General features: G+C 42.7%; 1 protein-coding gene across 30 annotated transcripts in view; it reads right to left on the bottom strand.

The window, feature by feature from the left end:
• Window positions 1-20994, bottom strand: part of TANC1 (tetratricopeptide repeat, ankyrin repeat and coiled-coil containing 1) — a 265441-nt gene that overhangs the window by 112334 nt on the left and 132113 nt on the right. The gene's annotated exons all lie outside the window — the stretch shown is intronic.

Raw genomic sequence — 20994 nt, 5'->3', positions numbered from 1 at the left:
AGGTGTTGTGGTGTGTGCCTGTTTAGTCCCAACTACTTGGGAGGCTGAGGTAGGAGGATCGCTTGAGCTTGGGAGGTTGAGGCTGCAGTGAGTGATGATCCATCGTGCCACCACACTCTATCCTGAAATACATAGTTGTTAGCTTTAAGTGAAATTCATTCTAAAAATAATTAAAAATTTTTAAACACAAGATTGACACATTGAATTTTAAGGCTTGTGGGAAGCCATATTTAAAATTTTTAACCATAATGCACTGAATAGCAATGCAAAATTCATATCATTTGTGCATAAAATGCTTCTCTCCACATCAAAAGGCTCAAAACAGTCCCTCTACCATGTAAAGTCCATCTCTCCCTTTCAGAATACTCAATGGAAGTTCAAGATTCTCTTTAAAAAAACAACAACAACAACAACAAAAAAACAACTCCCTCAAGTCCAAGTCCACCACCCTCTACTCCCTATCGCACAGTGCCTGCCCTGCTGGTAAGGACTGCCATCTCATTTCTGTTACCCTCTGAATTCTAGAACCTTACACGTGCTACCACAGTCCTCTTTTCCCCACAGCACATACACTGTTGTCACCCATGTCCTTGTCTGTGTCCTCCAGCAGACTCAACTACTGGGTGTCTCTGGCACCTGAGGTATCTGTACAAGATGCTATCTCTGAAGTCAGGAGTAGCCCACAATCCTGTCACACATGGTCAGAGGGCTGGCATGTCAGACCACACACAAGTGGCCTCTAACAATCCCACAATAGGCTGCACCTGAGACTGAAAGCAAGGGCAGTATGAAGGTTGGGCCTGTGAGTAAGAGGCACTGTCCTCCTCTGACCTCGCTGGTGATGAGCTCACACTGGCAAGCACATGCTTTCCATTATCTGAAACACCTCTTCCCTCTTGCAAACATCAAGTGCAGCAGCAAAGCCATATTTGGGGGCTCAGCCATTATCTGTTTAGAGTCTAAAAAGGACAAATTGCACTCACAGATTACATAGGTAACCGGTGACATCACTGAGAGGGGCCAGATGAGTCATGGCCACAGCTCACCTCATAAGAGTGCCTGCTGCCATCCCCTGCAGCAACCCAGGCCATCGTGACCTCTCAGCTGCCGTGTCTGACTTCCCATCAGTGTTCAGCATTCAGGACACAACAGAGAACAGGGTTTCCACATTAAACACACTACAGCTCAGGATGATGTCGAATTTTTATTGGTTAAAGCAACTACAGTTATTGCTTACCTTACTCTAAAACAGGTGATCAAGATTTTACATTAAAGTTAGAATTCCTGAATATACGATGATTTATTACAACAGAGTGGCTGCTTCTTGATTTTTTTTTAAACCAACTGAAACTGATCTCCATGTTAGCACCTGCTAACAGTTGATCAGGTCAACCACAGGTCATATTAAATCATCTTCCCAACTCCCCCACCACCACTGGTTCTGAAGAGTGGGTGTGAACAATGGGTTAAACAATCCAGGATGCAGACAGCTGTTAATCATAACTGGCTCCACATTCCCACACATTACAGTGGACTTCAGTAGACTTCCTGGCTACTTCCTACATAAGCTCAAACCTTTCACACATGCGTACAAAAACATCTGCAGACATTTGGGGGCAAAGAATAATGAATATTAAAATAACTCCTCAATCTGCCGATACCAAAGAAAAATACGACAGAGGTTTGGGGTTCTAACCTATTCTACTTCTACACCTCAGCTATTGAACAATTTTGAACAATCAGAGACAAAAAGGCTTACCAGAAAACACATGGTTAACAGTATGTCAAACAAAGTAACTACAGAGACTTTTTACTTTAAAGTGTTTGCTGTATGTGTGCCAGGTCATGTACAAAGGCGAAGTGAGAAGGTAGCTTCTCTTTTTCTTTAAGAGTTTAAAGTATTTCTTCTTTTCTAAAGTACTTTAGCTACCAGAACAGCATGCAGACAGGGTAAGAATCACAGAGCCTGGCAGAAAATGTTCCTAGAATACACCGCTCATTCAGCATCAACCACAAGGTGGCGCTGCTTCAATGCTGATTCAGATGCACAGCCCTGCTGGAGACGTTTCTCCACCATCAAGGCTACATTTGCTTGTGTCCTTTCCGGGCTGGCCAGAAATGCTTTCTCCTTAAGGTTTCAGGTAATATACATATGGCTAACAGTCTATATTGAGAAAGTAAACCACTGAGGCACAGTAACTCCCTACCCCCATCTTAGGACAGATTCTGACTGCGCCTGAGAGGACTGATCTCAGCCTCACTTAGTTTACAAGGCAACGAAGTGGGGCAGAAAGGCTTGCATATTCCTGAATCACACCCAAGTACAACACTGGGAGTTCATCTTCCTGGGAATCCATACTGATAGAAATAAATGGGAAACAAGACAAATCCCCTATGCAGAAAAATTCCAAACAATTTACATAGATCCTCCACTCTCATGGTGGTGGTGTACACCACCATGCCCCTTAAGCGTGGGCTGCACACAGCGACTTCCTGCCTTCTGGAGAGTACAGCACACTCCACATACAGCATCTATGCATGCATACAAATGTGTTCATGTTAATATATGGCAGGAGGAGGGAAGGAAAACGAGTAACTTCACCTTGGAGTAACCTGGCACCCACTACCTTGGCCAGGTGATCAAAATCAACACGGGGATAAGCCAGGAAGCTACTGTGTACATCAAAAGATGGGAGCAGACGGCACTTCACTTCTGTGGTTTCTGTCCCAAAACCCGTAACTACAGTTAATCATGAGAAAAACACTAGTACAGAAAAACTCCAGTAGAAAAAAACTCCAATAGAGAGGCAACCTGCAAAATACCAGCCCAGTACTCCCCAAAACTGCCAAGGTCATCAAAACAAGGAGAGTCTGAGCAACCGCCACAGCCAATAAGAGTCTAAGAAGACATGACAACTAAATGCAATATGGTGTCCTCTGGGATACCGGCACAGAAAAAAGACATTGGGTATAAGCTTTAAAAAAAAAAGAAAGAAAGAAAGAAAAAGGAATAGGCCAGGCGTGGTGGCTCATGCCTGTAATCCCAGCACTTTGGGAGGCCGAGGCGGGTGGATCACGAGGTCAGGAGATTGAGACCATCCTGGCTAACACGGTGAAACCCCGTCTCTACTAAAAATACAAAAAAATTAGCCGGGCATGGTGGCGGGCGCCTGGAGTCCCAGCAACTCGGGAGGCTGAGGCAGGAGAATGGCGGGAACCCGGGAGGTGGAGCCTGCGGTGAGCCGAGATTGCACCACTGCACTCCAGCCTGGGCAACAGAGCAAGACTCTGTCTCAAAAAAAAAAAAAAAAGAAAAGAAAAAAACAGGAATACAGTACAGACTTTAGTAGGTGTCAATATCAGTTCATTAACTGTGACAAGTGTGTCATACTAATGTTCTACGTTAATAACGGGAGACTTGGTATGGAGTGCATGGGAACTCTGCATTATTCTTTGCAACTTCTCTATAATTCTAATGCTATTCTGAATTTAAAAATAGAAGTTCACCCAAGCTTTAATGGTAACTAAGAGGTCTCGTCACATACAGGAGAGTCCTTTTACTTTCTATGTTGTATTTAGGTTGTGTTCCTGACAGTCCTTGGACCCTCGGCGTAGAGGAAGGTAAAGCAGCAAACACTGCTTCACTGAAGGTCATGTGAAGGATACGGTGGAAAGGCAGAGTGTGAGGGCTTCTGTGCCATCTGCACCTTTAGAGAGTGATCTGATCTAAGGCCACTATTCCGGGTGGCAATGAAGTAAAGTGAAAATGACTCAGGTTTGGAATTAGACTGAGGTTCAAATCCCAGCTGGTTATCAACGCGTGGTCTAACCTTCAGCAAAGTATATCTAAGCTCTTGGGGCTCTCCATCAACTCACTGTAAGAGGGGTTCATACCTAAGCTGCAGGCTTGAAAATGTTCATGCACTGTCTAGCACATGGTAAGTTCTGAATAAATGCTAAGTTTCCATTTCTCCTTTCCTTTCCTAAGGCAAAAGTTACATTGGCCAACTACAGCAGGGCCAATTGGACCACTGAGTGTTTTTATACATAAAATGTCACTGGAACACAGTCATGACCACTCATTTATGTATTGTCTAAGGCTGCTCTGTACTATGATGGCAGAGTTACATAGTCGCAACAGGGACTGTGTGGCCCTCAAAGCCTGAGATATTATATTTACTTTCTGGCCCTTGACAGAAAAAGTTTGCCGACTCTGCTCAAAGGTCATCAATTACCCTATTTCCAAAAGCTAACAGGTTCTTTTTTTTTTTTGAGACTGAGTCTTGCTCTGTCGTATAATACAGTGGTACAATCTCGGCTCACTGCAACATCTGCCTCCTGGTTCAAGCGATTCTCCTCCCTCAGCCTCCTGAGTAGCTGGGATTACAGGTGCATGCCACCATGCCCAGCTAATTTTTTTGTATTTTTAGTAGAGACCGGGTTTCACCATGTTGGTCAGGTTGGTCTCGAACTCCTAACCTGATGATCTGCCCACCTTGGCCTCCCAAAGTGCTGGGATTACAGGCGTGAGCCACCATGCCCGGCCACTAACAGGTACTTTTCATTCCTTATCACACTTGACCTTCACAGCTTCTGCCTCAGATGCCCCATTTCAAAATCCTCTTTTCTCTCCTGAGGCCAGCAACCTGAGCTCAGGCTCTGCACACTACACCTGTGGTAGGGCAGAAACAGCATTACTTGGAATCCCAGGGCCAATGAGGGTTGACATTCTACCTTTCAGAACCATAGAATCCTTACCCAAAACACAGGAATAATACCCACCTTGGAAATACTGTGAAAATTAAATTGGGGAGAAAAAGCCATGAGGCACAACAGAGTATTTTGAATCTTGACCCATCTAGAAAACCGAGCTGGAGCTTGGCAAGCTTCCCAATGGCATGCAAAAAATGAGTGAAGGGTACGCCAGGATACGGATTCTTTCAGCTCTCTGGGCCATCGGGCAGGGTCTGGGGCAGTGCCCGAGGGACAGTTCATTGATCCCATTTGCTGTTCAAAAATCTCCTATATGTGCCATGAGATTAAAAGGACTGGGAAGCCCCTGCCTTGAGCTCTTTTCTTCTGCACTTTCTTCCTTCCCTAATTCTCATGTACAAACTGGTCACCACAACCTAAAGATTCTTTTTCCTAAAACCTCTTCAAATCAACCTCCACCTCACTGCACATTTCTCTGCAGAGTTAAGCCACTATACTACATTTGACTCGTGGAGTCCCAGTCTCAACCCTGAGGAGGACTGTGTGAAACAGTTACCGTCCTAGAACCCAAATCTATTTATTTCATCCCTCTTCTGCTTAACAGTCACAGGACATCACCGCCAAAAGAATAAAACCCCTGGCTCCTCCAAAGACACACGCACATGGACACACACACACCCTTACCAGCTTCCGAAAGGAGAGTCTCGCTCTTCTCCATGAGGTCACAACACTTTGTAGACACCTCCATGTCTTCACTGTTGTCATCTCTTGCCAAACTGGGAGGTCCCCAGAGCTTAGAGCTAAGTATTTATTTACCTTTATATCCACCACATCTCTAGTCCAGAGCCCAACACATGGCTGGTGCTCAATAAACTGGTATAAAACAAATGTTTATGAATGCTCATGAAATCACTGCGTGAAAGACTGAATAACTCAGAGTGCCTCTGAGGTCATTTGCAAAAATAAAGATCACCACCCAAAGTCATCATATCCACCCATACAATGTCCTCTTATGATGAAAGGGATCCTAGAACACTCTCTCACCAAAACAAGTCCAGGAGAACTGGGGGAGTAAGAGCTCTTGGGATGACTACAGAATAAAAGGAACTTTATTTTAAAGCCCAAAGGGCACACAAACTAATAATTTCCAGGTTGAAAGGAAGAAACAGGAAAAGTATACCATAAAAATAATAAAAGAGTGTCAAAATCCAAATAAAAATGGGATTCTCTTAAGCAGTCTGATATACGTTTCTTGCTCATTTCAGGGGAAACATGTTGAACTCAACGGGTTTATTTTTTCCTTTCTGGGTGTCACACAGAACTCTACCAGCAACAGTGTGTCAGTAAGTCAAGATTTCAGGCTACAGTTAAGATGTAAAATCACCTGCTTGCCTGTTAAAATATCACAAACTATAAGAAAAAGTAAGCATACAGTAAAACCTAAAACCAGGTAAATATTAGTAAATATTACATCCTCAGAAACTATTTAATGGGTAGCTCCTTGACCTGGTCACTGATATCATTTCTTCCTGACAATCTTATGGGACTCAGGTGAGCCCTGCAACGCATCTCTTTTACAGCCAGGCCACATCTGTCCTCCCCTCTGAGGGCACTTGGGTGCTTCGTTGGCTCCCTGTCTTCACTCCCCAAAACCTTTGGTATCAGCTCGTTGTCTTATGAACTGCTTTTCACACTCCTCTAAAACTTAGTTCACTGGTTGATCTTTATCACTTTTAATAAAAGCTGCAATAGGACCAAGAATAAATAAGCACAAAGCATTTGGCTGGAAGCAACACACACTTCAGGAAATGAAAACCAATTAAGTATCTGGCAAGACCCTTCCCACAGAAGCTGTAGATGATACTTCAGCTCATCTACAGAGCCATGCCCACAATTCACAAACTCAGATCCCAATTATCAATAATTTGGTTTTAATGGTTTCAACAATATTTGCTAACCCAAGTCCAAATGTCAGCAATTAGATTTTTTTTGTTCAAAAAATTTTTAAGAGACTGGAGTCTCACTATGCTGCCCAGGCTTATCGCAAACTCCGTGGCTCAAGTTATACTCCAGCCTCTGCTTCCCAAGTAGTTGGGATTACAAGTGCACTGCTGTGCCTGCAAGCAATTAGATTTCAAGAGTCCTGCACTGAAGCAGTGGTGCCTTTTCCATTATCCAGGTGAAAAACAGACTAAAGGCAAAAGAGGATGATACAGGAGAGAGGACAATAAAAGGCAGAAGGGGCGATTTACCCCAATCTCAGATGTCAGGACCAGTTTGATGGAACATGACAAGGGCAGCATTCTTTCAACATATATATTCTAGAAGCCAGGCACTTTACATTCCTTCCAATCCTCGCAAAGACCCATATGGTAGATAGGTTATCTCCTTTCTCAATGAGGAAATCAACTATTAGTGACATTAATTTAGTACTCTTCCAAGGAAACAGAGCTACTAAGAACAAGGACTTGGGATTGAATCCAGGTCTGTCTGTCTTCCTACAATACAATATCCTGGGTAGAATTTTTCTGTTTAGGAGGCAGTAAAAGGGACAATATACGAAATTCATCTAATGCAGCTAAGATTTGCTCAAACTTCTCTCGCCCGTAATCCCAGCACTTTGGGAGGCCAAGGAGGGAAGATTGCTCAAGTCCAGGAGTTCAAGACTAGCATGGGCAATATGGCTGAAGGCAACAGGGTGAGACAGAAAAAAACCCTGTCTCTACAAAAAATACAAAAATTAGCCACATGTGGTGACACATGATTGTGGTCCCAGCTACTTGGGAGGCTGAGGTGGGAGGATCGCTTAGGCCCAGGAGGAAGAGGACCCCAGCCTGGGTGACACAGCAAGACCATGTCTCAAAAAAATTTTTTTAAATGCCATAGGTTTAAAAAGAAAAAAATCTGCTTAAACTTCACAACCTTTAAAATATATATATATATTTTCTGGCTGGGCGTGGTACCTCACACCTATAATCCCAGCCCTTTGGGAGGCTAAGGTCAGGGGATAGCTTGAGGCTAGGAGTTTGAGACCAGTCTGGCAACACAGCAGAATCCTATCTCTATAAAAATGCAAGATAAAAAAAGTACCTGGCCATGGTGGCATGTGCCTGTAGTCCTAGCTACTCAGAAGACCCAGGTGGGAGGATTGCTTAAGCCCAGGAGCCCAGGAGTTCAAGGATGCAGTGAGCTGTGATTGTGCCGTTGCACTCCAGCTGAGCGACAAAGCAAGAACCTCTTAGAAAAAGGAAAAAAAAAAAAAAAAAAAAAAAAGGCTGGGTGTGGTGGCTCACGCCTGTCATCTCAGCACTTTGCGAGGCCGCGGCATGCAGATCACCTGAGGTCAGGAGTTCAACAGCAGCCTGGCCACCATGGCGAAACCCTGTCTCTCCTAAAAAATACAAAAATTAGCCACATGTGGTGGAATTTGCCTGTAGTCCCAGCTACTAGGGAGGGTAACGCAGGAGAATCACTTGTACCTGGGAGGGGGAGCTGCAGGGGGCCGAGCAAGATGAGATAACTCCACGGCACTTCAGCCTGGGCAACAGAGTGAGACTCTGTCTCAATAAAAGCAAAAACAAAAACAAAAACAAAACAAATAAATTTACTGAGAATATTTTGCATGCCTACATTCAAATTTTAATGTATATATATGAGTGCATACATATTCATTTAACTCAGAGTGCGCATATCTGCTCTAATAGAAACTGTATAACTGAAAAAAAGTGAATTATTTTGTAAAATACTTTCGAGAAAAGAAATCTCTATTGAATTTTTACTGAAGAGCTATAGTCCACAATCTCTTTCTGACTGACACAACAGGAGATTCTCGTTTGTACGCCTCACTTCAACACATACCATTCCTGTATCAAATGTTAACACTAGACTCTACAATGCATACAATGGGCATATATTTTTCTGTGATTACCAAAGACCTTCAACATCCAAGTGTTGCATCCAAAGTCCTGGTGAAACATCAAACAAACTTCAAACAGCCCAAGATAGAAGCCTCCATAATACTCGCTGTGTTCTCAGAGGACGCCTCTATCTGGCATTATGGTGCCGTTGTGACCAGGGCACAATGACCTCACTTGCATTCCACTGTGTGTACTCCAAAAGGAGGAGGCAGCACCGCCAACTGTGGCACAGACTCATCTGCTGGTCCCTCAGCCAGTCTCGGCCCCATGTGCCCCTCCCATACGGGATTCTGGCGTACCAGGTATGTGTTTCTGGTACAGTGTAGTCCTGAGCACAAGCTCTCTACTTTATCTGGTACTCATCCAAATAAACAACAATCTGTTTAAATGGCAGAACAACGGCTGTGCCATCAACAGACAGCATGTCTGCAGATGGCATTTAAGCCATCTGAGGGATGTTCAAGGGTAACCTGACACAAAGGCTTCTGCCTCAAGTGCTGACTTTAATCACTTACCTGTGTAAGGAGCACCTGTGTTTCTCTGCTATGCTGCACAGCTTTGAACAGTACGTAGCTATGTGCTCGGCTTCCACCAGAGTTTTGTTCTCATTGCTTAGAGAGCAAACCTGGACCACCTCAGAGCATTTATACTCTCTATCAGCTTCATGAATCACAGGCTCTCATTTCCACAGTGTGCACATGGCAGCTTCACAAATTACCCAGGCAGGGCACCACCAGGCATCCTGCCTTTTTGCTTTACCTATATTTCTCTTTTCTACCAAGAACCATTGCTTTCTTAGACCTTTACACTCACATCACCAGTTCTAAGAGCCGGCTTCCTGTATAGGGCAATTCTATATACATAACATTTTAATCACTTCACACAAATTATGTGCAAACCAGGAGAAGATGAATAACCCAAGGAGCTGGCAGCAGGGCTGGAAGTAGAATCCACTGCGTTCCACTACCTTCACGTTCTATTCCCAGGGAACAAAGGCCCGCAGGAGGGCTGTGCTGCATGTCAAGATGACACATGCTTGGGAGAAAACACAGACCTGGAGGGCATGTGGCTGAGGATAAACATTCAAGGGGACAGATAGTATGGGAATCCATTCATGGCCACCAAGTCAGATGAGGGAAACTGAAGACAGGCTCCAGGGTAGATGGCGATGTGGAAATTACAATCACCACGACCCTACACTTTATAGTCTACATCTCGTTTAAATTTCACTTACCCTATGTGTTAGTTCAGGCTGCTACTTTAAACATACCACAGAAGGCTGGATTCCATGGCTCATACCTGTAATCCCAGCACTTTGGGAGGCCGAAGCAGAAGGATTGCTTTACCCCAGGAGTTCAAGACCAGCCTGCACAACATGGTGAAATCCCATCTTTTTAAAAAAATTGAAAGAAACAAAACCAAACAAAAAACAGCATAGACTGGGTGGCTTAAACAACAACTTATTTCTCAGGTTGGAGGCTGGGAAGTCCCAGCAGAACCAGTGTCTGATGACAATGCCTGCTCACTGTACAGCAGGGCCTCCTTATCTGCAGAGGATATATTCCAAGGCCTCCAGTGGAAACTGAGGATAGTATTGAACCCTGTATACACACTACGGTTTTTCTTATACATACATCCTTCGCTTGCACTAAATGGCTTGGTGTCACTCATTTCAGGGGATCTCTCTTACAGAAGTCTACATAGTCTCAACGCTTTCTCTTGGCAACACGTTGCCATCATTTGGAACACATTTTCTGTTGTCTTCAACCCATAAACGGAAGGTCTTTTTCATCTTAACTAACCTTTATCACACACAGTAGAGGTAACTTATGCAGTTTGACATATGACAGCAAAACTAGTATGAATTTCTTTTTCCTTCGTCATAATTTCACAGATTCGTTCTTACTATAGATCTTAGCAACCTCAGCATAGTCTTTTCTTTATTAAGTCAAGAACTTCTGTCTTTCCACTTAAAGGAAGCACTTTACAGTTTCTCCCTGGCATTTCCAAATTGCCAGCCTCACTACTCTTGTGCTCTGGGGCAACGATTAAGTAAAATAAGGTTGACTTGAACACATGCGGTGTGATACAGCGGCGTCAGTCTGACAACCGAGAGGGCTACTGAGCCTGGGAATAGGCTGTGAAGGTAGTGGAACGCAGCGGATTCCACTTCCAGCCCTGCTGCCAGCTCCTTGCGTTATTCGTCTTCTCCTGGTTTGCACATGAGTGACTAACAGGAGGGTAGTGTGTGCAGCACACGGACACTGGGAAAAGGGAAGATTCTTGTCCTGGGTTGGAAAGAGCTGGATTTCAGCACGCTACTCAGAATGGCATGCAATTTATGACTTATCAATTATTTCAAGAATTTCTCATGTAATATTTTTGAAGCGCAGTTGATTGCAGGTAACTGAAACCACAGATATGGAAGGACTACCGTATCCTCACAAGGCTAACAGAAAGAGCTCTAGTATCTTCCTTTTCTTTTATTAGGGCATTAATCCCATCATGGAGGCTCCACCTTCCTGATTTCAAAACTTAATCACCTCCCAAAGTCCCCATCTCTTCACAGCATCCCAATTAGAGGTTAGAATTTCAACATCAATTTTGGGGGGGCAATAACATGCAGTCCATAACATCTTAGAAGCCCCATTATTACCCCACGTCTCAGAGGAAGAAACACCTATGGCCTGCTCAAGCCTATAGAGCTGGGACATGAATCTAGCTCCGTCCACCAGCCCACGACTGGGGCAGACAGACAGCCTGCATCTGTCAGGACCCTTCACGTCTCATTAGCTGAACCGGAGTCTCACCAGTTCCAGTGTTTAGGGTGGTGAACTTGCTCTCCCAGCCTCTTCAAAAGGTCGGCTCATCAGCTGTACTCAGTGCCTGTGACCAGTAACGAGGACTTTGTTGGTGGTGGAAGTAACAAGAAAAGCACATCTCCTTTGGAGAGGGTTTCCCAAATTCTACTTCTCAGAGCCCTTGTCCAGCAAAGCGGCTCCCTGCATGGCACAGTTAACTATCTCGATAGTCCCCACTCCAGGCAAGGCTTTCTGGTTTCAGTGCTCCAGACCCTAATCAGGAAGTTTTCCCCAAAGGTACCAGTTTCCCTTTGGTAAGGCACTCTGGTTCCCACTGGGCTCTCCCTTCTAGAAATCACCACTCTGTGTTCACTTTGTTTCCCACCTCCGGGCTTGGCACACCCCTGGTGCCCCTCTGCCTGGAGGCAGGCAGCCACCCCTGCCAACAGACGCAGACGCATGCGTGCTCCTGTCACAGCAAATCTGAGGAGTCGAGCTGGAATATCAGGTTTTCTTTCCTGTTTATTTCTGCTTTACGCTAGTGCTCATTAGCACTAGATATAATCACCTGCATGGGCTCCTGTGACTTCTGTGTTTCTCTGTAAATCAGAAATCATGAAAAAGATCCCCACCACCACCGCCTCTGCCCTCATCTATTTTCTCTGAGGTGAAAACATTCATTTCTGAGCATGGCACTGGGTTTGTTCCAGCCGCCATCTGACACCACCACAGGGTGCAGCTGACACTGCTGTAAAGTGTGACTGGATAAAACCTCCAGTCATCATTAACTGCAGGCAGTGGGAAACGGGCAGCAAAAATGCAAAAGCGTGAAAATGGGAGAGAGACAGGAGTGGTGGAAAGCAAGGCTGAGCGGCTACTGACAAACCCAGTTGAAGACACACTCCCTTTTGCTCAGCACCTGGACAGAAAAGTCCTAAGTGGGAGGCTGGACCTAAAGCGTCACTTTTCTCTGGATATGGGGAAAGGTACACTCTCAGCTTTCTAAATGTAAAGAACTGTTACATTTAAAATTGCCTATGCATCCATTAGCATTTTCAACCAATCACATGGATCTGATGAGCATGGAATACTAAAATCCTATTGGTTTTAACAGTTACTTACCTATGCCCCGTCACTAGGATAAAGGAAGTGACTGGATTCTGAAGATGTGATTGGATCCTGTTTTCAGGGCTCCCAAGGGGGAATGACAAGATGCCAACAAAGACAAGAGAGCAGTCCTTACAGAGAATGTCACAGAATGTCAGGGCAGAGATGCGAAATAAAGGTTATGCAGAGCAAAGAGGAGACACAGTGCTACAGATGCTTGGAGCAAAAGAATATTATTTCTCACCTAGAGAAAAGGAGAGGCACACAGAAAGGCTGGGCCAAGCAAGCGATGCAAGCCTTACCCGCGGTCAGCTCCTGAGGAGAAGGTTCTGACCGAGGCACAGGAATTTTCAGAAGATGAGCGATGCGGGAAGAGGAACAAGAGGGCTGGGTGAAGGCACAACAATGATTTGGTCAAGAGAAGACAATTCAGTGGGGAAAGAACAGTCTTTTCAGTAAATGGTGCCAGGCCAACTGGTATCCACATGAAAGAGAATGAAGTTGGTCCCTACTTCACATCACACAAGAAAACGAACTCAAAATGGATCACAGGCCCAAATGTAAGAGTCAAAACTATTAGGGGAAAACATGAATGTGTATCTTTATGACCTTGGATTAGGCAATGGTTACTAGGACATGGCATCAAAAAGACAGACTAATAATACATAAATTTAAAACCTTATAAAAATTTAGAACTGCTGTATTTGAAACAGTATAATCAGCTGGGCACAGTGGCTCATGCCTGTAATCCCAGCACTTTGGGAAGCCAAGGCGGGTGGATCACCTGATGTCAGGAATTCGAGACCAGCCTGGCCAACATGGTGAAATGCCCTCTCTACTAAAAATACAAAATTAGCCGGGCATGGTGGCACACGCCTTTAGTCCCAGCTACTCAGGAGGCTGAGACAGGAGAATCACTTGAACCCAGGAGGTGGAGGCTGCAGTGAGCCGAGATCTCACCACTGCACTCCAGCCTGGGTAAGACAGAGTGAGACTCCGTCTCAAAAAAAAAAAAAAAAAAAAAAAAAGTAAAAAAGACAATCCTCAGAATGTAAGAAAATACTTGTAAATCATTTATCTGATAAGGAACCTGTATCCAGAATATAAAAACAATTTTCACAAACTTATTAAACTACAATGAGATATCAGTTCACATGCTCTAGGATGGCTATAATCAAAAAGAAAATAACAAGCACTGGCAAGGATATGAAGCAATTGGAAACCTCATACTCAGCTGGTAGTGATAAAAAATAGTATGGCCACTTAAACAATTTGGCAGTACCTTAAAAAGGTTTTACGGAACTACCATATGATTCAGCAATTTCACTAGGTATATACCCAAGGGAAAAACATATGTCCATATAAAAATGCAGACACAGAAGCTGATTGCAGATTTATAATAAATAGCCAGTGTGGAACCAACCAAATATCCACTGATGGAAGACTGGATAAACAAAATGAGTGGCATGTATGAGTATTCATTCTGTTTTATTACCAAATAATGTTTTACTGAATGCGGTACTGATACATGGCACAACATGGATGAACCTAGACAACATGATGCTCCATAAAAGCAGCCAGTCACAAAATACCACATATTATGAGATGACCAGAATAAGCAAATCCAGAGACAGAAAGCAGACTCATGGTTACTAGGGGCTAGGAAGTAGGGAGTGAAGAGTAAGGGCAGGGAGGAATGTGAAATGACTAGTAATGGGTATGGGGTTTTTGCTTTGGTTTCTTTGAGGAGATAACAACGTTCTAAAATTAAGACTGTGGGGATGGTTGCACAACCCTGTGAAAATGCTACAAAAAGAACATCAAACTGTAAACTTTAAATGAGTGAATTATGTGGTATGTAAATTATATCTCAATAAAGCTGTTTTTTAAAAACGCAATGGAATAAATCACAATGGAAAAATATATAAATTTGACTGGAGAAAATGAAAAACTTCTGTGAGTCATAAAACACTGTAACCTAATTAGATGGAAAATGAGCCAGAAACAGTTTTTTATATATAACATACATGACTGATAGCCTTAAAACAATGAAGCTGTGCTCAATCAGTAAGAAACACATATTGTCCCAGTAGAATAAAGGACAGCTATCACAAAGAATTTCCAAAAGAAAAAGTTACCAATGACCAATAAGAATATTCATCTACAATGTTAAAAAAGTAAGTTTTGGCCCAGTAATCTCACTTTTATAGTCTGATAAAAATATCAGAGATGCCTTTAAATCTTAATATACAAGAATGTTATTTTTTAGTAGAAAATGGGGAACCTCTTACCTGTCCAATGCTGGGGGAATGGGCAAATGCATGACTGTTGTTTACGTACTATAGAAACAAAGCAGGAGCGATCATCAGAAGTGGTTGTCTTTCAGGGGTATAGAAGGCCTCAATATTTAGTGTATCATTATTTTGTACTCCTTTATAATGTGTTTTCCTCAAATAGTTCCAAAATTTTAAGGATATATATACACATATATTTGTACTCATGGAAATGCAATTATATGAGATAATCACATATTATTTATCAGTAATTCTCAAACTTTGTTACATATTAGAATCACCAAAGAAGCCTTTTTAAAAATCCCAACATCCAGACCATACTTCATATGCATTTAATCCGAGTCTCTGAAGGTAGGAGCTGGGCATCATCAGAACCCTTTTAAATTACTGGGCTGACTCCAGAGTATATCCAAATTGTATACAGGTGAACCTGGACTCACTGGCAGGGGAATAAATGGACTCAAAGTAGAGCAAATGCATGCACACTGGTTCTATGTATGAACACACGTTCAAGTACAACAGAAAATCTGTATGTCACGTTCACAGCTGGGCATGCAGTAAGGAGGCCATCATATAACAAGTTTCCAGGAGGAAACAAAGAATGCTCTCCTATTCACCCCAGCAGGAGGAACTGTCCTTGCTCAAGGTTAGATGTCAACTGTGGTCCCAACCACTCAGCAGTGGAAGCAAGGACTAGAACCAACTGGCTCTACAAGGAGAAATGGGACTGTGCATGGCCTGTGTTATTCTCTACCCTCCGAGAAGCAGCCTCACGGATGCATGTGAGGCTTTAAGCCCATGCCCTCCTCCTGCCCACACCCCCACCCCATCTATGAAATCAGAACACACTCACATTATTTACAGCTCACATGCCAACAACTTACAGGCAGAACATCAACACAGGCTGGCTGACAAAAGAGAATATGCTGGGGACAGTGTGGAGGATCAGGCTCTACCGGTAACTTGCATGAATTTTGGACAAGTTCCCTAATGACCAAGGAAGGGGTCTTTGCTTCCACATCTGCAAAGAGGCCTGGACAGGATGTGCTCTGGAGGCCTCTCCAACTCCAGCATGCCTGTGATCCTCCATGATCTCTAGAATCCTCACCAGGCAGCTGAAACTGGAAGCCAACTGAATGTTTTTCTGACCATGAACTTGATCTGCCTCAGCTGTCAAAGTTCCCGACACAATCTCATGGAAAGGAAGAAAATGAAAATTGTCTGAGAAGTGCAGACAGAACGGAAGTTCTAAAGAAGGCAGCTACAGAATGACGTCTCCCAGCCTCTTAAAATTGTCAGTAGTCCACAGTTAGGCCGCACAAAGCACCATCCATTTAAGCTGTTCCCAGAAGATGTGAACTTCAAAAAGCAGCCACTCAAAGAATGCTGGGGGGAATATGAAATCAATACAGCCTTTCTGGAAAGGAACTGGGCACTATGTATCAAGACTCTTTATAAATGCAGGCCATTTAGTTCAACAATTCCACTGCTGGGAACCTGCTACCCCAAGGAGATATCAGAGATGTTTGTAAATATCACTGGACAAAAGTATTCCTATTGGGAGTTCTAACAACTAGGGTTGTACAATAATGTACTGAACTGTACACTTAAATGGTTAAGATGGTCAATTTTGTTATACGTATTTCACCATAATTAAAAATATTCACACCAGGAATAGCGAAAACAAATCATAACATGCTAAAAACTTTTTTTTCCTTTTTTTAAAGTATCTGGCCGGTATGGGTGGCTCATGCCTGTAATCCCAGCACTTTTGGAGGCTGAGGCGGGCAGATCATGAGGTCAGGAGATCGAGACCATCATGGCTAACACAGTGAAACCCCGTCTCTACTAAAAATACAAAAAATTAGCCAGACGTGGTGGCAGGCGCCTGTAGTCCCAGCTACTCGGGAGGCTGAGGCAGGAGAATGGCGTGACCCTGGGAGGTGGAGCTTGCAGTGAGCCCAGATCATGCCACTGCACTCCAGCCTGGGCAATAGAGCGAGACTCCGTCTCAAAAAAATAAAATAAAATAAAAGGAAAAACAGTGAATATCCAACAATCAGAAATGTTTAAAAATCAATTATAAGATATTGAAACAATGGACAACAAATATCAAGCTCTTCAAGTAAACTGGAAATTGCTCATGATAAAATATTAAGCGAGAGCTGGGTACAGTGGCTCATGCCCGTAATCCCAGCACTTTGGGAGGCCAAGATAGGAGGATCAGTTGAGGCCAGGAGTTCAAGACAAAACTAGGCAACATGGTGAAAACCTCATCTCTAGGAAAAAAAAAAAAGAAAAAAAATTAGCTGGGCATGGTGGTGCATGCCTGTGGTCCCAGCTACTCGAGGCTGAGGTAGGAGGATCACTTGAGCCCAGGAGGTTGAGGCTACAGTGAGCCTTGATAGCACCGCTGCACTCCAGCCTGGGTGACAGAGCAAGACCCTGTCTCAAAACAATAAACTTAAGTGACACAAGCAGCACACAAGAGGGTTGAGGGACCATAATGTGGTCTCAGGTTTAGGTGGAGCAGATTTTTTTCAAAAGACTAGAAGAAAAAATGTTCGCAGTAGTTCTTTATCAATGGGATTTCCAGGTTTTTTATATGAAATACTTGCGGGTTGGGGAAGGGAGTGCCTTCGCAGACATTAACTCATGGTCCAAGAATCAAAGAGACAATATGGCTTCTACTACACAGGCTGTCAATTTTGCGGTTTTTCCCTTAACAAAACAGAGGCAGAGAAGTTTCAGAACTGCGACATCAGCTATGTCCACTGTGGGACAGAAGTAGAACCAGAACCGGCAGAAGCAGAAGTGGCCAGCACTCTCCAGTGTCCCCATACAAGGAGTAGGGCAGGAACACCCACTTGTCACCATCTGCTGTCTTACTCCATCACAACATTTCAAAGGGTTGCTTCTCATTCATGCACGATGTTTTGATTGTTTGATAATGGGCCCAGAGTGATCTGGGAAAATAAATGCAGATACTTTATAAAGTATCTAATGATATTACTAATAAATCACAGGAAATGAGCTTTTCTCTTCTCTGGAAAACAACAGCACACGTTACAAATATAGATGAATTTTAATCCAAAAAGACTTGCAACTGCCACAGAACTACTTTAATGGATGCTGGTCCTTGTTTTCATTTACAGAAAATATATTTACTATTAAAAACAAAAGTTTTGAAACAATACTCAGAAAACAGTCTTCTAACAACAACAAAAAAAGACAAATAAATGGAGGAAGGTGGCAGAAGAGTAAATAAAAATAATAACCTCAATATGAAGGGAAAGTAAGAAACGCAATCATGTAACATGCAAGGTCACACATTATCACAAGGTTAATTAAATTATCTCTGGCCCACAGTTCCCAAGATCCAGAAAGTAATCATCAATTGCATTAACATACCTATTTTTATTAATTCAGGCTGTGTTGTTCAGAGTGTCTACTTACAGGGGTTTGGAGTATTTGATCCTTGCAAGAATAATTGTTCCAGTCCCTGACAGTTTCTGGATTAGCATCAATTAATGAAGAGTTTCTATACAAACAAGTGAAACAAGTTTGATTTTTTTGTTTTTGCTTTTTAACCTTAAACAAGAGAGGAATTGGTGGGGGTGGGGCATCTTACAAATCAGAACAGAAGTCATCAAGGTAATTTCAGAGCACGGGTCTGAATGATGGCACAACCCTGGAGCATGATCCACTGTAGGGCCGGGCTGGAAAGAGAGGAGGGGAGTGGCTCCATACCTCTGAGTGCTGCAGACACACTGTACTGACTCCATCATTAGCAGCAACAGTGCTAGCTTTTAAAATAGATGAGTCTTTTTAAATCCAGTGCACATTCACAACCATATGTCACCTTTTCTTTCTTTTTTTTTTTTTTTTTGTTAAAACCAGGCAGGTAGAATATTAGAGCTCTGGATACTTTTACCAACAATATGGTTTAAGCAGAAATCTGTGTTAGACACTTAAAAAAAATATTGTTCATTATTTGATGTACTGAGTCACTGCCATTTTTAAACAGCATCTCTGCCCTAAACTTTTCCAATTAAAATTACCAAGATAATGAAGCCAAATTACCACTGTGAGACACTAATTTGCTGTACAAATTTGGGCAGTGAACAAGCACTGCTCTGTTAGAGATGTATTTGCTTAGTTTATTTAATTATCATTTGGACCAAAAACATATAATAGAAAGAACATCCCAAATCCATTAAAAGTTTGTATGTTTCAGAACTACTAACCTCCTTCTATTCCAAGGCCTTGCAAAGAATTTAGCAAAAATAAATTTCATTCCTATGGAGAAAAACTTGATATTTTCTTTAAAGAAAAAAACTAATGTCCACACACATATAAGGAGACACGGCCTTATCAGGGATTCTTCTGCCTCCATGCCTGTAACCTCCATGAAACCTTTCTGGGTAGCCACACTCTCGAGGCTTGCCATGCCATTCAATCCTACCTAAAGTCCCACTAAAACACTGAATTTGTCAATAAAATTATATCTGAAGTGCAGTCTTCCCTGAAGTCTCTCAGGTGTTCCCCAGTCCTAATGCCCAAGCAATATTAATTCATTTGCAGTAGCAGAGACTATAGGTAGGCAAATTGTCCAGAAATCTCTGCACTTGGCATTACCTTCAACAGAGATCCCTTAAGAATATCGATAGTTTCTGAATTATCTCTATTATCTATTTTATAGAGATGAGGTATAAGACATCTTGTTTGTCCTCAAGCATCAGACACAGGAAGCACAATGTTTTTAAGAAGAAAAAACTACTCAGTGATACTTTTTAATGCATAGTAAGGCAGACTTTATTCAGGACCATCTTAACACATATAGGGACCACTGCAGCGGGATTTTGCAGGTAGGGAAAGATTGAGCTCAACTCCAAATACAGGATGGGAAAGCGAGAATTTATAGCCAAGGAACAAGGTGGGGATTGGTGCATGAAAAATTACTAAGAAGAAACATCAGGGGTAGGAAGGCAATTCTTGTTAAAGACAGGTCAGGGTGACCAGACGTCGCCTGGAAGATGGTGGAGGATGAGGAATCTAATCAGATTTGGGTGGGGATGGGGAGGCGTTCTTGCTAAACTTAGTAGCATGCTTCTTAGCTAAACCTGGATTTTACAAGAAAGTGCGTGTGCACACACACACGCGTACCTAGGAGAAAGTTCAGGAGCGTGACTAAAGTGTAGCCAAGCAAAGTGGGTTTTTTCTTTTTTTTTTTTTTGGTCAATATACACACTAATTCAGGGGGAAAAGACAAATGACATACCTGATAATAAAGAAAAAGTAAAATACTGTGCATACTTTTCGGAAAGAGTAATTCCAATCAGGATAACCCAGTATGACAGGCAGTGTGGGAACTATGATTTGAAGGAAGAGAAGAAATGTGACAAAGAGATACAGCAGTGAGGGAGGGCAAAGAAGGAAGGACGGACATTCCAGGAATTTCCCCAAATACTGATAAACAGGTCAAATTCCTTGGCACAGGAAATTACTTCATACCAAAAAGGTTCCTGAGTTCCAGCTAATTAATGGATTGTAAACAATGTTGTCCTAAACCAGAAAATTCTGCAACAATAAAAGATTTTGGACCCTCACCAATTCAGAGCACCGTTTCTAACATTCAGAGCCTTTAAGGATGCCCTCCTAATTTACCCACACATAAACCTCAAAGATCTACTAAATGAGTCGGCATAGGTCATCTCAAGTAATACAAATATTACCAGGAAATCAGAGAAACAGATACCAATTTCACAGCCCTAGGCACACTTTGGGTAGATTCTGAATATGTTTACATGTAATTGAGAAGAAACCCTACACTGGCGTATGATCAACTGGGCCCCAAATTATCCTGCCTTTTGTAAACACTCCACAAACCTTAAAAAAAAAAAAAAATTCAAGAACTTTTAAAACTCAAGGTATCAGCATTTTAGAAAGGCTTTCCTCACATGTGAATCATAACCTCTCAAAGTTCTGTTTGTTTTTTGGGGAGTAATGTTAAGTGTAAAGCATTGATAGAGGGAAGCCAAAATACTTTCAAAGTATAACAGGAATAATCCAAAGTCCCTTTCCCCTACCCCTTTACAAGTCTGAGTTTTCCAAACAAACTTTATAGCTGTTCAAATGCTAGATGATGTAATCAAATAAAAT

The sequence above is a fragment of the Macaca fascicularis genome, chromosome 12 (assembly GCF_037993035.2).
Source record: "Macaca fascicularis isolate 582-1 chromosome 12, T2T-MFA8v1.1".
Lineage (NCBI taxonomy): Eukaryota > Metazoa > Chordata > Mammalia > Primates > Cercopithecidae > Macaca > Macaca fascicularis.
The sequence above is the reverse complement of the archived record's forward strand: the minus strand, read 5'-3'. Positions and strand labels throughout refer to the sequence as shown.